The sequence below is a fragment of the Pleurodeles waltl genome, chromosome 7 (assembly GCF_031143425.1).
Source record: "Pleurodeles waltl isolate 20211129_DDA chromosome 7, aPleWal1.hap1.20221129, whole genome shotgun sequence".
NCBI lineage: Eukaryota > Metazoa > Chordata > Amphibia > Caudata > Salamandridae > Pleurodeles > Pleurodeles waltl.
The window spans coordinates 11202270-11217256 of NC_090446.1; the positions used below are offsets into that span (position 1 = coordinate 11202270).

Genomic DNA, 14987 nt, shown 5'->3' on the forward strand with positions numbered 1-14987 from the left:
CAGCCACCCCTCGTGAGTAGTCGTGGCCGAGTGGTTAAGGCGATGGACTCGAAATCCATTGGGGTGTCCCCGCGCAGGTTCAAATCCTGCCGACTACGTCGGTGCTCTTTCACAATGATGTGTTAGGTTTTTCCTTGGATGCCTCCTTTCCCAGGAATAAGCATGTATTATTCAACAACGTTGAGAGCACAGGTAAAACAAAGACAAGAATGTGAAACAATGCACTGTGCAATGCCAGCATGAAAACTCTCAAGGAGTACGCTGCCCAGGCCTACAGCTTCTCAGACACTGTATCTGTCTATTTTGGGGAGCTGCAGAGAAGCCTTGCCTGTGCTTTTCGAGCCTGCTGTCTGGGGTGAGTGCCTGGATAAATTGTTGTTGGGAAGGACAAGGCAGCTAGCTCCTCTACAGGGGTCAATTTAGGAGGTTGGTGGGAAGCACAGGAAGGGGCAGGAAGGAAGCTCTCTGCTGTTGCTTCTCGGCCTAGGCAGAGCTGCAGGTGTGGTTAAAAAGGATTGGCGTTTGGCCAGGTCCCAGACCACAGTGCAACCTAGGGCAACAAGAGAGGTGAGGCTACTGAGGCCCTTACCCTGAGCCTTCTGACCCCACCGCCCCTTTGGCCCCGATCGGCCAAAACCTCTCTATAAGGGCTAAAGGTGATTATTATATATGCCTGAGTAACTTAGGGTCCCTCGCATAAATGGACTCCTGCTGAAGGAGCTCGCCTTTGCTTTGGGACTGGCCCAACACGGCCTTGCTCTCCTCAACAAACCTGCCACCAGCCAGGAGGCTGAATGGCTTGCAGAAGGACACTCCCAGGTATGCCCAAGCACTTCATTTGCATAGAGACTACCCTCTCTTGGGCCCGCCTCCACTCACCTATTAAGTAATGTGGCTAGAATATCAAGACAGAAAGAGGAGCAGGGCCTGACAGCCTTTCAAAGGCTCAACTGAGGTGCTGGGCTGACGGCTGGGATCACCAAAGCCTGGGATGACTCCAATATGGAAGCAGAAGCCTTAGGGCAAACAAAGGTCAGCAGTTGATGTGCTGTAAAGAAGAAGGGCTGCAGAGGGCCTCAGCAAAGCCTTCGGAATACTTGTGGATTGGCAGGAGTGCCTATATTTGTTTTTTGAGAAGCACCTTGCCAGTGCAAAGGATTGCTGAGGAAGAGGAAGGAGCAGAGCGGAATGACTGGAGCCAGTGAGGTTGCCTGTGAAGACATGAAGGGCTATGTTGAAAGGGGCACCGCTTGCAGAGCCAAGTAGTCGTTACCAAGTGGTTAAGGCGATGGACTAGATATCATTTGGTGTCTCCACGAGTATGTTCAAATCCTGCCGACTACGTCAGATGACATTTTTGGGATTCCTCTTCAGGGCCTCCTGCGTGGGAGAACAAGGGAGCAGCCTCTATGCAAAGCAGTCAGTAAAACAGAATATGAAGCAAAGACCATTAAAGCCACAGAAGAAAGATATGAACCCAGGCCAAATGCATCCTGCTCCCCCTCCCTCACCTGTCAGGCACTAGTCTGCAGAGAAACTGAACACGCCCACTCTCCTCCAAGGAGAATTCAGCTCAGGAAACGCCTAGCCACAGGCCCTAGATTGGACGAGGCACTTCTTTTCATACCTGTAAAGACCAACCCGTCTCTCTGTGGAGTCCATTCATGGCCTCCAAGACAGAAGTTTTGCCATGGTGCCTATCGTGGCTGCCATCTCCCTGACGTTAAAGCTACCACCTCTTCCGGCCTGATTTTTTTCCCCCGTCTCAAAACATGAACATACAAGGAGTGCTAATTTCACATGCATGCCTGCTTTTAGCTTGAGACGCTTTAGAAAGTCTTCTGTGGAATAGGAATGATGTATAGGAGAGCAGGGAAAATGGTCCAGTGAACGGAAAGAAAAAAGACTACGGATGGAGGTAAAGTGCCCTGTTGAGATTCACTTGTGTGGGTAGTTGTGGCCGAGTGGTTAAGGCGATGGACTAGAAATCCATTGGGGTATCCCCGCGCAGGTTCGAATCCTGCCAACTACGCTGTCCCTTTTGTGAACAGTATTTTCCCATAATTCTTTGAAATACCTTCTGGCATAAATGCGGGCTCCAAAAGCAGGACTAATAGGGTCAGCGGCCTGGGAGGGCTCAAACTTTTGCCATTGTGGCCTTCCTCTCTAGAAAAGGACTGCTTCTGTCCAGAGGCTAGACCGCCAGCAGAAATAGAAACGAGCTACGTTGAAAATGGACCATAGCTTTAAGCAAGTAGTCGTGGCCGAGTGGTTAAGGCGATGGACTTGAAATCCATTGGGGTCTCCCCGCGTAGGTTCAAATCCTGCCGACTACGTGCTACTTCACCTTTGGTGATATTTTATACTTCATATTAAATGGCATCTGCACAAGCAGGCCGAATATAGCTATCACTCTCAATAGAGCTAAGGAAGGCGAAACACTGGGCAGGGAATGGGATCAAAAGAGTGGCCGGAGAAGGCATGAGACTACCTGTCTGGCACTCCTGCCACTTGTGCACCCCAGCTGTCGAGAAGACACATGTCGAGTAATAGCCAAGGAGATTGGGAAAGAACTTCAGTTATCATCTCGCCAGTAAGTTCCATCTGAGGTATCAGATGCATGAAGGAAGTAGCCTTATTGGGGCGTCTGACAGTGTCATTATTTTCCTAAAGTGTCATAACTACATTCTTTTACAACCTCCTTTTTGCTTTTCTCTGGCCAGGAACATGAACTTTATAATAGTGCCTTTGAGTCACGTCAGTATGCAGGTATGGACCGAGTGTATTTTTTGCAGTAGAACGGATAGGCAAAGATGGGAAGGCAGTGGAGCAGAGTGAACTGAGGGATAGAAAAAGACTGCTGTGAGAGTGAGAACCTCAGCTTAAGTGGCAGCCACCCCTCGTGAGTAGTCGTGGCCGAGTGGTTAAGGCGATGGACTCGAAATCCATTGGGGTGTCCCCGCGCAGGTTCAAATCCTGCCGACTACGTCGGTGCTCTTTCACAATGATGTGTTAGGTTTTTCCTTGGATGCCTCCTTTCCCAGGAATAAGCATGTATTATTCAACAACGTTGAGAGCACAGGTAAAACAAAGACAAGAATGTGAAACAATGCACTGTGCAATGCCAGCATGAAAACTCTCAAGGAGTACGCTGCCCAGGCCTACAGCTTCTCAGACACTGTATCTGTCTATTTTGGGGAGCTGCAGAGAAGCCTTGCCTGTGCTTTTCGAGCCTGCTGTCTGGGGTGAGTGCCTGGATAAATTGTTGTTGGGAAGGACAAGGCAGCTAGCTCCTCTACAGGGGTCAATTTAGGAGGTTGGTGGGAAGCACAGGAAGGGGCAGGAAGGAAGCTCTCTGCTGTTGCTTCTCGGCCTAGGCAGAGCTGCAGGTGTGGTTAAAAAGGATTGGCGTTTGGCCAGGTCCCAGACCACAGTGCAACCTAGGGCAACAAGAGAGGTGAGGCTACTGAGGCCCTTACCCTGAGCCTTCTGACCCCACCGCCCCTTTGGCCCCGATCGGCCAAAACCTCTCTATAAGGGCTAAAGGTGATTATTATATATGCCTGAGTAACTTAGGGTCCCTCGCATAAATGGACTCCTGCTGAAGGAGCTCGCCTTTGCTTTGGGACTGGCCCAACACGGCCTTGCTCTCCTCAACAAACCTGCCACCAGCCAGGAGGCTGAATGGCTTGCAGAAGGACACTCCCAGGTATGCCCAAGCACTTCATTTGCATAGAGACTACCCTCTCTTGGGCCCGCCTCCACTCACCTATTAAGTAATGTGGCTAGAATATCAAGACAGAAAGAGGAGCAGGGCCTGACAGCCTTTCAAAGGCTCAACTGAGGTGCTGGGCTGACGGCTGGGATCACCAAAGCCTGGGATGACTCCAATATGGAAGCAGAAGCCTTAGGGCAAACAAAGGTCAGCAGTTGATGTGCTGTAAAGAAGAAGGGCTGCAGAGGGCCTCAGCAAAGCCTTCGGAATACTTGTGGATTGGCAGGAGTGCCTATATTTGTTTTTTGAGAAGCACCTTGCCAGTGCAAAGGATTGCTGAGGAAGAGGAAGGAGCAGAGCGGAATGACTGGAGCCAGTGAGGTTGCCTGTGAAGACATGAAGGGCTATGTTGAAAGGGGCACCGCTTGCAGAGCCAAGTAGTCGTTACCAAGTGGTTAAGGCGATGGACTAGATATCATTTGGCGTCTCCACGAGTATGTTCAAATCCTGCCGACTACGTCAGATGACATTTTTGGGATTCCTCTTCAGGGCCTCCTGCGTGGGAGAACAAGGGAGCAGCCTCTATGCAAAGCAGTCAGTAAAACAGAATATGAAGCAAAGACCATTAAAGCCACAGAAGAAAGATATGAACCCAGGCCAAATGCATCCTGCTCCCCCTCCCTCACCTGTCAGGCACTAGTCTGCAGAGAAACTGAACACGCCCACTCTCCTCCAAGGAGAATTCAGCTCAGGAAACGCCTAGCCACAGGCCCTAGATTGGACGAGGCACTTCTTTTCATACCTGTAAAGACCAACCCGTCTCTCTGTGGAGTCCATTCATGGCCTCCAAGACAGAAGTTTTGCCATGGTGCCTATCGTGGCTGCCATCTCCCTGACGTTAAAGCTACCACCTCTTCCGGCCTGATTTTTTTCCCCCGTCTCAAAACATGAACATACAAGGAGTGCTAATTTCACATGCATGCCTGCTTTTAGCTTGAGACGCTTTAGAAAGTCTTCTGTGGAATAGGAATGATGTATAGGAGAGCAGGGAAAATGGTCCAGTGAACGGAAAGAAAAAAGACTACGGATGGAGGTAAAGTGCCCTGTTGAGATTCACTTGTGTGGGTAGTTGTGGCCGAGTGGTTAAGGCGATGGACTAGAAATCCATTGGGGTATCCCCGCGCAGGTTCGAATCCTGCCAACTACGCTGTCCCTTTTGTGAACAGTATTTTCCCATAATTCTTTGAAATACCTTCTGGCATAAATGCGGGCTCCAAAAGCAGGACTAATAGGGTCAGCGGCCTGGGAGGGCTCAAACTTTTGCTATTGTGGCCTTCCTCTCTAGAAAAGGACTGCTTCTGTCCAGAGGCTAGACCGCCAGCAGAAATAGAAACGAGCTACGTTGAAAATGGACCATAGCTTTAAGCAAGTAGTCGTGGCCGAGTGGTTAAGGCGATGGACTTGAAATCCATTGGGGTCTCCCCGCGTAGGTTCAAATGCTGCCGACTACGTGCTACTTCACCTTTGGTGATATTTTATACTTCATATTAAATGGCATCTGCACAAGCAGGCCGAATATAGCTATCACTCTCAATAGAGCTAAGGAAGGCGAAACACTGGGCAGGGAATGGGATAAAAAGAGTGGCCGGAGAAGGCATGAGACTACCTGTCTGGCACTCCTGCCACTTGTGCACCCCAGCTGTCGAGAAGACACATGTCGAGTAATAGCCAAGGAGATTGGGAAAGAACTTCAGTTATCATCTCGCCAGTAAGTTCCATCTGAGGTATCAGGTGCATGAAGGAAGTAGCCTTATTGGGGCGTCTGACAGTGTCATTATTTTCCTAAAGTGTCATAACTGCATTCTTTTACAACCTCCTTTTTGCTTTTCTCTGGCCAGGAACATGAACTTTATAATAGTGCCTTTGAGTCACGTCAGTATGCAGGTATGGACCGAGTGTATTTTTTGCAGTAGAACGGATAGGCAAAGATGGGAAGGCAGTGGAGCAGAGTGAACTGAGGGAAAGAAAAAGACTGCTGTGAGAGTGAGAACCTCAGCTTAAGTGGCAGCCACCCCTCGTGAGTAGTCGTGGCCGAGTGGTTAAGGCGATGGACTCGAAATCCATTGGGGTGTCCCCGCGCAGGTTCAAATCCTGCCGACTACGTCGGTGCTCTTTCACAATGATGTGTTAGGTTTTTCCTTGGATGCCTCCTTTCCCAGGAATAAGCATGTATTATTCAACAACGTTGAGAGCACAGGTAAAACAAAGACAAGAATGTGAAACAATGCACTGTGCAATGCCAGCATGAAAACTCTCAAGGAGTACGCTGCCCAGGCCTACAGCTTCTCAGACACTGTATCTGTCTATTTTGGGGAGCTGCAGAGAAGCCTTGCCTGTGCTTTTCGAGCCTGCTGTCTGGGGTGAGTGCCTGGATAAATTGTTGTTGGGAAGGACAAGGCAGCTAGCTCCTCTACAGGGGTCAATTTAGGAGGTTGGTGGGAAGCACAGGAAGGGGCAGGAAGGAAGCTCTCTGCTGTTGCTTCTCGGCCTAGGCAGAGCTGCAGGTGTGGTTAAAAAGGATTGGCGTTTGGCCAGGTCCCAGACCACAGTGCAACCTAGGGCAACAAGAGAGGTGAGGCTACTGAGGCCCTTACCCTGAGCCTTCTGACCCCACCGCCCCTTTGGCCCCGATCGGCCAAAACCTCTCTATAAGGGCTAAAGGTGATTATTATATATGCCTGAGTAACTTAGGGTCCCTCGCATAAATGGACTCCTGCTGAAGGAGCTCGCCTTTGCTTTGGGACTGGCCCAACACGGCCTTGCTCTCCTCAACAAACCTGCCACCAGCCAGGAGGCTGAATGGCTTGCAGAAGGACACTCCCAGGTATGCCCAAGCACTTCATTTGCATAGAGACTACCCTCTCTTGGGCCCGCCTCCACTCACCTATTAAGTAATGTGGCTAGAATATCAAGACAGAAAGAGGAGCAGGGCCTGACAGCCTTTCAAAGGCTCAACTGAGGTGCTGGGCTGACGGCTGGGATCACCAAAGCCTGGGATGACTCCAATATGGAAGCAGAAGCCTTAGGGCAAACAAAGGTCAGCAGTTGATGTGCTGTAAAGAAGAAGGGCTGCAGAGGGCCTCAGCAAAGCCTTCGGAATACTTGTGGATTGGCAGGAGTGCCTATATTTGTTTTTTGAGAAGCACCTTGCCAGTGCAAAGGATTGCTGAGGAAGAGGAAGGAGCAGAGCGGAATGACTGGAGCCAGTGAGGTTGCCTGTGAAGACATGAAGGGCTATGTTGAAAGGGGCACCGCTTGCAGAGCCAAGTAGTCGTTACCAAGTGGTTAAGGCGATGGACTAGATATCATTTGGCGTCTCCACGAGTATGTTCAAATCCTGCCGACTACGTCAGATGACATTTTTGGGATTCCTCTTCAGGGCCTCCTGCGTGGGAGAACAAGGGAGCAGCCTCTATGCAAAGCAGTCAGTAAAACAGAATATGAAGCAAAGACCATTAAAGCCACAGAAGAAAGATATGAACCCAGGCCAAATGCATCCTGCTCCCCCTCCCTCACCTGTCAGGCACTAGTCTGCAGAGAAACTGAACACGCCCACTCTCCTCCAAGGAGAATTCAGCTCAGGAAACGCCTAGCCACAGGCCCTAGATTGGACGAGGCACTTCTTTTCATACCTGTAAAGACCAACCCGTCTCTCTGTGGAGTCCATTCATGGCCTCCAAGACAGAAGTTTTGCCATGGTGCCTATCGTGGCTGCCATCTCCCTGACGTTAAAGCTACCACCTCTTCCGGCCTGATTTTTTTCCCCCGTCTCAAAACATGAACATACAAGGAGTGCTAATTTCACATGCATGCCTGCTTTTAGCTTGAGACGCTTTAGAAAGTCTTCTGTGGAATAGGAATGATGTATAGGAGAGCAGGGAAAATGGTCCAGTGAACGGAAAGAAAAAAGACTACGGATGGAGGTAAAGTGCCCTGTTGAGATTCACTTGTGTGGGTAGTTGTGGCCGAGTGGTTAAGGCGATGGACTAGAAATCCATTGGGGTATCCCCGCGCAGGTTCGAATCCTGCCAACTACGCTGTCCCTTTTGTGAACAGTATTTTCCCATAATTCTTTGAAATACCTTCTGGCATAAATGCGGGCTCCAAAAGCAGGACTAATAGGGTCAGCGGCCTGGGAGGGCTCAAACTTTTGCCATTGTGGCCTTCCTCTCTAGAAAAGGACTGCTTCTGTCCAGAGGCTAGACCGCCAGCAGAAATAGAAACGAGCTACGTTGAAAATGGACCATAGCTTTAAGCAAGTAGTCGTGGCCGAGTGGTTAAGGCGATGGACTTGAAATCCATTGGGGTCTCCCCGCGTAGGTTCAAATCCTGCCGACTACGTGCTACTTCACCTTTGGTGATATTTTATACTTCATATTAAATGGCATCTGCACAAGCAGGCCGAATATAGCTATCACTCTCAATAGAGCTAAGGAAGGCGAAACACTGGGCAGGGAATGGGATCAAAAGAGTGGCCGGAGAAGGCATGAGACTACCTGTCTGGCACTCCTGCCACTTGTGCACCCCAGCTGTCGAGAAGACACATGTCGAGTAATAGCCAAGGAGATTGGGAAAGAACTTCAGTTATCATCTCGCCAGTAAGTTCCATCTGAGGTATCAGATGCATGAAGGAAGTAGCCTTATTGGGGCGTCTGACAGTGTCATTATTTTCCTAAAGTGTCATAACTGCATTCTTTTACAACCTCCTTTTTGCTTTTCTCTGGCCAGGAACATGAACTTTATAATAGTGCCTTTGAGTCACGTCAGTATGCAGGTATGGACCGAGTGTATTTTTTGCAGTAGAACGGATAGGCAAAGATGGGAAGGCAGTGGAGCAGAGTGAACTGAGGGAAAGAAAAAGACTGCTGTGAGAGTGAGAACCTCAGCTTAAGTGGCAGCCACCCCTCGTGAGTAGTCGTGGCCGAGTGGTTAAGGCGATGGACTCGAAATCCATTGGGGTGTCCCCGCGCAGGTTCAAATCCTGCCGACTACGTCGGTGCTCTTTCACAATGATGTGTTAGGTTTTTCCTTGGATGCCTCCTTTCCCAGGAATAAGCATGTATTATTCAACAACGTTGAGAGCACAGGTAAAACAAAGACAAGAATGTGAAACAATGCACTGTGCAATGCCAGCATGAAAACTCTCAAGGAGTACGCTGCCCAGGCCTACAGCTTCTCAGACACTGTATCTGTCTATTTTGGGGAGCTGCAGAGAAGCCTTGCCTGTGCTTTTCGAGCCTGCTGTCTGGGGTGAGTGCCTGGATAAATTGTTGTTGGGAAGGACAAGGCAGCTAGCTCCTCTACAGGGGTCAATTTAGGAGGTTGGTGGGAAGCACAGGAAGGGGCAGGAAGGAAGCTCTCTGCTGTTGCTTCTCGGCCTAGGCAGAGCTGCAGGTGTGGTTAAAAAGGATTGGCGTTTGGCCAGGTCCCAGACCACAGTGCAACCTAGGGCAACAAGAGAGGTGAGGCTACTGAGGCCCTTACCCTGAGCCTTCTGACCCCACCGCCCCTTTGGCCCCGATCGGCCACGATCGGCCAAAACCTCTCTATAAGGGCTAAAGGTGATTATTATATATGCCTGAGTAACTTAGGGTCCCTCGCATAAATGGACTCCTGCTGAAGGAGCTCGCCTTTGCTTTGGGACTGGCCCAACACGGCCTTGCTCTCCTCAACAAACCTGCCACCAGCCAGGAGGCTGAATGGCTTGCAGAAGGACACTCCCAGGTATGCCCAAGCACTTCATTTGCATAGAGACTACCCTCTCTTGGGCCCGCCTCCACTCACCTATTAAGTAATGTGGCTAGAATATCAAGACAGAAAGAGGAGCAGGGCCTGACAGCCTTTCAAAGGCTCAACTGAGGTGCTGGGCTGACGGCTGGGATCACCAAAGCCTGGGATGACTCCAATATGGAAGCAGAAGCCTTAGGGCAAACAAAGGTCAGCAGTTGATGTGCTGTAAAGAAGAAGGGCTGCAGAGGGCCTCAGCAAAGCCTTCGGAATACTTGTGGATTGGCAGGAGTGCCTATATTTGTTTTTTGAGAAGCACCTTGCCAGTGCAAAGGATTGCTGAGGAAGAGGAAGGAGCAGAGCGGAATGACTGGAGCCAGTGAGGTTGCCTGTGAAGACATGAAGGGCTATGTTGAAAGGGGCACCGCTTGCAGAGCCAAGTAGTCGTTACCAAGTGGTTAAGGCGATGGACTAGATATCATTTGGCGTCTCCACGAGTATGTTCAAATCCTGCCGACTACGTCAGATGACATTTTTGGGATTCCTCTTCAGGGCCTCCTGCGTGGGAGAACAAGGGAGCAGCCTCTATGCAAAGCAGTCAGTAAAACAGAATATGAAGCAAAGACCATTAAAGCCACAGAAGAAAGATATGAACCCAGGCCAAATGCATCCTGCTCCCCCTCCCTCACCTGTCAGGCACTAGTCTGCAGAGAAACTGAACACGCCCACTCTCCTCCAAGGAGAATTCAGCTCAGGAAACGCCTAGCCACAGGCCCTAGATTGGACGAGGCACTTCTTTTCATACCTGTAAAGACCAACCCGTCTCTCTGTGGAGTCCATTCATGGCCTCCAAGACAGAAGTTTTGCCATGGTGCCTATCGTGGCTGCCATCTCCCTGACGTTAAAGCTACCACCTCTTCCGGCCTGATTTTTTTCCCCCGTCTCAAAACATGAACATACAAGGAGTGCTAATTTCACATGCATGCCTGCTTTTAGCTTGAGACGCTTTAGAAAGTCTTCTGTGGAATAGGAATGATGTATAGGAGAGCAGGGAAAATGGTCCAGTGAACGGAAAGAAAAAAGACTACGGATGGAGGTAAAGTGCCCTGTTGAGATTCACTTGTGTGGGTAGTTGTGGCCGAGTGGTTAAGGCGATGGACTAGAAATCCATTGGGGTATCCCCGCGCAGGTTCGAATCCTGCCAACTACGCTGTCCCTTTTGTGAACAGTATTTTCCCATAATTCTTTGAAATACCTTCTGGCATAAATGCGGGCTCCAAAAGCAGGACTAATAGGGTCAGCGGCCTGGGAGGGCTCAAACTTTTGCCATTGTGGCCTTCCTCTCTAGAAAAGGACTGCTTCTGTCCAGAGGCTAGACCGCCAGCAGAAATAGAAACGAGCTACGTTGAAAATGGACCATAGCTTTAAGCAAGTAGTCGTGGCCGAGTGGTTAAGGCGATGGACTTGAAATCCATTGGGGTCTCCCCGCGTAGGTTCAAATCCTGCCGACTACGTGCTACTTCACCTTTGGTGATATTTTATACTTCATATTAAATGGCATCTGCACAAGCAGGCCGAATATAGCTATCACTCTCAATAGAGCTAAGGAAGGCGAAACACTGGGCAGGGAATGGGATCAAAAGAGTGGCCGGAGAAGGCATGAGACTACCTGTCTGGCACTCCTGCCACTTGTGCACCCCAGCTGTCGAGAAGACACATGTCGAGTAATAGCCAAGGAGATTGGGAAAGAACTTCAGTTATCATCTCGCCAGTAAGTTCCATCTGAGGTATCAGATGCATGAAGGAAGTAGCCTTATTGGGGCGTCTGACAGTGTCATTATTTTCCTAAAGTGTCATAACTGCATTCTTTTACAACCTCCTTTTTGCTTTTCTCTGGCCAGGAACATGAACTTTATAATAGTGCCTTTGAGTCACGTCAGTATGCAGGTATGGACCGAGTGTATTTTTTGCAGTAGAACGGATAGGCAAAGATGGGAAGGCAGTGGAGCAGAGTGAACTGAGGGAAAGAAAAAGACTGCTGTGAGAGTGAGAACCTCAGCTTAAGTGGCAGCCACCCCTCGTGAGTAGTCGTGGCCGAGTGGTTAAGGCAATGGACTCGAAATCCATTGGGGTGTCCCCGCGCAGGTTCAAATCCTGCCGACTACGTTGGTGCTCTTTCACAATGATGTGTTAGGTTTTTCCTTGGATGCCTCCTTTCCCAGGAATAAGCATGTATTATTCAACAACGTTGAGAGCACAGGTAAAACAAAGACAAGAATGTGAAACAATGCACTGTGCAATGCCAGCATGAAAACTCTCAAGGAGTACGCTGCCCAGGCCTACAGCTTCTCAGACACTGTATCTGTCTATTTTGGGGAGCTGCAGAGAATCCTTGCCTGTGCTTTTCGAGCCTGCTGTCTGGGGTGAGTGCCTGGATAAATTGTTGTTGGGAAGGACAAGGCAGCTAGCTCCTCTACAGGGGTCAATTTAGGAGGTTGGTGGGAAGCACAGGAAGGGGCAGGAAGGAAGCTCTCTGCTGTTGCTTCTCGGCCTAGGCAGAGCTGCAGGTGTGGTTAAAAAGGATTGGCGTTTGGCCAGGTCCCAGACCACAGTGCAACCTAGGGCAACAAGAGAGGTGAGGCTACTGAGGCCCTTACCCTGAGCCTTCTGACCCCACCGCCCCTTTGGCCCCGATCGGCCAAAACCTCTCTATAAGGGCTAAAGGTGATTATTATATATGCCTGAGTAACTTAGGGTCCCTCGCATAAATGGACTCCTGCTGAAGGAGCTCGCCTTTGCTTTGGGACTGGCCCAACACGGCCTTGCTCTCCTCAACAAACCTGCCACCAGCCAGGAGGCTGAATGGCTTGCAGAAGGACACTCCCAGGTATGCCCAAGCACTTCATTTGCATAGAGACTACCCTCTCTTGGGCCCGCCTCCACTCACCTATTAAGTAATGTGGCTAGAATATCAAGACAGAAAGAGGAGCAGGGCCTGACAGCCTTTCAAAGGCTCAACTGAGGTGCTGGGCTGACGGCTGGGATCACCAAAGCCTGGGATGACTCCAATATGGAAGCAGAAGCCTTAGGGCAAACAAAGGTCAGCAGTTGATGTGCTGTAAAGAAGAAGGGCTGCAGAGGGCCTCAGCAAAGCCTTCGGAATACTTGTGGATTGGCAGGAGTGCCTATATTTGTTTTTTGAGAAGCACCTTGCCAGTGCAAAGGATTGCTGAGGAAGAGGAAGGAGCAGAGCGGAATGACTGGAGCCAGTGAGGTTGCCTGTGAAGACATGAAGGGCTATGTTGAAAGGGGCACCGCTTGCAGAGCCAAGTAGTCGTTACCAAGTGGTTAAGGCGATGGACTAGATATCATTTGGCGTCTCCACGAGTATGTTCAAATCCTGCCGACTACGTCAGATGACATTTTTGGGATTCCTCTTCAGGGCCTCCTGCGTGGGAGAACAAGGGAGCAGCCTCTATGCAAAGCAGTCAGTAAAACAGAATATGAAGCAAAGACCATTAAAGCCACAGAAGAAAGATATGAACCCAGGCCAAATGCATCCTGCTCCCCCTCCCTCACCTGTCAGGCACTAGTCTGCAGAGAAACTGAACACGCCCACTCTCCTCCAAGGAGAATTCAGCTCAGGAAACGCCTAGCCACAGGCCCTAGATTGGACGAGGCACTTCTTTTCATACCTGTAAAGACCAACCCGTCTCTCTGTGGAGTCCATTCATGGCCTCCAAGACAGAAGTTTTGCCATGGTGCCTATCGTGGCTGCCATCTCCCTGACGTTAAAGCTACCACCTCTTCCGGCCTGATTTTTTTCCCCCGTCTCAAAACATGAACATACAAGGAGTGCTAATTTCACATGCATGCCTGATTTTAGCTTGAGACGCTTTAGAAAGTCTTCTGTGGAATAGGAATGATGTATAGGAGAGCAGGGAAAATGGTCCAGTGAACGGAAAGAAAAAAGACTACGGATGGAGGTAAAGTGCCCTGTTGAGATTCACTTGTGTGGGTAGTTGTGGCCGAGTGGTTAAGGCGATGGACTAGAAATCCATTGGGGTATCCCCGCGCAGGTTCGAATCCTGCCAACTACGCTGTCCCTTTTGTGAACAGTATTTTCCCATAATTCTTTGAAATACCTTCTGGCATAAATGCGGGCTCCAAAAGCAGGACTAATAGGGTCAGCGGCCTGGGAGGGCTCAAACTTTTGCCATTGTGGCCTTCCTCTCTAGAAAAGGACTGCTTCTGTCCAGAGGCTAGACCGCCAGCAGAAATAGAAACGAGCTACGTTGAAAATGGACCATAGCTTTAAGCAAGTAGTCGTGGCCGAGTGGTTAAGGCGATGGACTTGAAATCCATTGGGGTCTCCCCGCGTAGGTTCAAATCCTGCCGACTACGTGCTACTTCACCTTTGGTGATATTTTATACTTCATATTAAATGGCATCTGCACAAGCAGGCCGAATATAGCTATCACTCTCAATAGAGCTAAGGAAGGCGAAACACTGGGCAGGGAATGGGATCAAAAGAGTGGCCGGAGAAGGCATGAGACTACCTGTCTGGCACTCCTGCCACTTGTGTACCCCAGCTGTCGAGAAGACACATGTCGAGTAATAGCCAAGGAGATTGGGAAAGAACTTCAGTTATCATCTCGCCAGTAAGTTCCATCTGAGGTATCAGATGCATGAAGGAAGTAGCCTTATTGGGGCGTCTGACAGTGTCATTATTTTCCTAAAGTGTCATAACTGCATTCTTTTACAACCTCCTTTTTGATTTTCTCTGGCCAGGAACATGAACTTTATAATAGTGCCTTTGAGTCACGTCAGTATGCAGGTATGGACCGAGTGTATTTTTTGCAGTAGAACGGATAGGCAAAGATGGGAAGGCAGTGGAGCAGAGTGAACTGAGGGAAAGAAAAAGACTGCTGTGAGAGTGAGAACCTCAGCTTAAGTGGCAGCCACCCCTCGTGAGTAGTCGTGGCCGAGTGGTTAAGGCGATGGACTCGAAATCCATTGGGGTGTCCCCGCGCAGGTTCAAATCCTGCCGACTACGTTGGTGCTCTTTCACAATGATGTGTTAGGTTTTTCCTTGGATGCCTCCTTTCCCAGGAATAAGCATGTATTATTCAACAACGTTGAGAGCACAGGTAAAACAAAGACAAGAATGTGAAACAATGCACTGTGCAATGCCAGCATGAAAACTCTCAAGGAGTACGCTGCCCAGGCCTACAGCTTCTCAGACACTGTATCTGTCTATTTTGGGGAGCTGCAGAGAAGCCTTGCCTGTGCTTTTCGAGCCTGCTGTCTGGGGTGAGTGCCTGGATAAATTGTTGTTGGGAAGGACAAGGCAGCTAGCTCCTCTACAGGGGTCAATTTAGGAGGTTGGTGGGAAGCACAGGAAGGGGCAGGAAGGAAGCTCTCTGCTGTTGCTTCTCGGCCTAGGCAGAGCTGCAGGTGTGGTTAAAAAGGATTGGCGTTTGGC

At 49.7% G+C, this 14987-nt stretch overlaps 16 non-coding genes across 16 annotated transcripts; all 16 read left to right on the forward strand.

Annotated features, from left to right (window-relative positions):
- The first annotated feature begins 16 nt into the window (after positions 1-16).
- On the forward strand, positions 17-98 carry TRNAS-CGA (transfer RNA serine (anticodon CGA)). The gene has a single exon. It is a non-coding gene; the product is annotated as a tRNA-Ser (tRNA).
- Positions 99-1950: 1852 nt separating this feature from the next.
- On the forward strand, positions 1951-2032 carry TRNAS-AGA (transfer RNA serine (anticodon AGA)). Its single transcript has one exon. It is a non-coding gene; the product is annotated as a tRNA-Ser (tRNA).
- Positions 2033-2254: 222 nt separating this feature from the next.
- TRNAS-UGA (transfer RNA serine (anticodon UGA)) lies at positions 2255-2336 on the forward strand. Its single transcript has one exon. It is a non-coding gene; the product is annotated as a tRNA-Ser (tRNA).
- Positions 2337-2906: 570 nt separating this feature from the next.
- TRNAS-CGA (transfer RNA serine (anticodon CGA)) lies at positions 2907-2988 on the forward strand. Its single transcript has one exon. It is a non-coding gene; the product is annotated as a tRNA-Ser (tRNA).
- Positions 2989-4840: 1852 nt separating this feature from the next.
- TRNAS-AGA (transfer RNA serine (anticodon AGA)) lies at positions 4841-4922 on the forward strand. Its single transcript has one exon. It is a non-coding gene; the product is annotated as a tRNA-Ser (tRNA).
- Positions 4923-5144: 222 nt separating this feature from the next.
- On the forward strand, positions 5145-5226 carry TRNAS-UGA (transfer RNA serine (anticodon UGA)). Its single transcript has one exon. It is a non-coding gene; the product is annotated as a tRNA-Ser (tRNA).
- Positions 5227-5796: 570 nt separating this feature from the next.
- On the forward strand, positions 5797-5878 carry TRNAS-CGA (transfer RNA serine (anticodon CGA)). Its single transcript has one exon. It is a non-coding gene; the product is annotated as a tRNA-Ser (tRNA).
- Positions 5879-7730: 1852 nt separating this feature from the next.
- TRNAS-AGA (transfer RNA serine (anticodon AGA)) lies at positions 7731-7812 on the forward strand. Its single transcript has one exon. It is a non-coding gene; the product is annotated as a tRNA-Ser (tRNA).
- A 222-nt stretch (positions 7813-8034) lies between these two features.
- Positions 8035-8116, forward strand: TRNAS-UGA (transfer RNA serine (anticodon UGA)). Its single transcript has one exon. It is a non-coding gene; the product is annotated as a tRNA-Ser (tRNA).
- A 570-nt stretch (positions 8117-8686) lies between these two features.
- TRNAS-CGA (transfer RNA serine (anticodon CGA)) lies at positions 8687-8768 on the forward strand. The gene has a single exon. It is a non-coding gene; the product is annotated as a tRNA-Ser (tRNA).
- Positions 8769-10630: 1862 nt separating this feature from the next.
- TRNAS-AGA (transfer RNA serine (anticodon AGA)) lies at positions 10631-10712 on the forward strand. Its single transcript has one exon. It is a non-coding gene; the product is annotated as a tRNA-Ser (tRNA).
- A 222-nt stretch (positions 10713-10934) lies between these two features.
- Positions 10935-11016, forward strand: TRNAS-UGA (transfer RNA serine (anticodon UGA)). The gene has a single exon. It is a non-coding gene; the product is annotated as a tRNA-Ser (tRNA).
- Positions 11017-11586: 570 nt separating this feature from the next.
- TRNAS-CGA (transfer RNA serine (anticodon CGA)) lies at positions 11587-11668 on the forward strand. Its single transcript has one exon. It is a non-coding gene; the product is annotated as a tRNA-Ser (tRNA).
- Positions 11669-13520: 1852 nt separating this feature from the next.
- TRNAS-AGA (transfer RNA serine (anticodon AGA)) lies at positions 13521-13602 on the forward strand. Its single transcript has one exon. It is a non-coding gene; the product is annotated as a tRNA-Ser (tRNA).
- A 222-nt stretch (positions 13603-13824) lies between these two features.
- TRNAS-UGA (transfer RNA serine (anticodon UGA)) lies at positions 13825-13906 on the forward strand. The gene has a single exon. It is a non-coding gene; the product is annotated as a tRNA-Ser (tRNA).
- A 570-nt stretch (positions 13907-14476) lies between these two features.
- TRNAS-CGA (transfer RNA serine (anticodon CGA)) lies at positions 14477-14558 on the forward strand. Its single transcript has one exon. It is a non-coding gene; the product is annotated as a tRNA-Ser (tRNA).
- Positions 14559-14987: the final 429 nt, after the last annotated feature.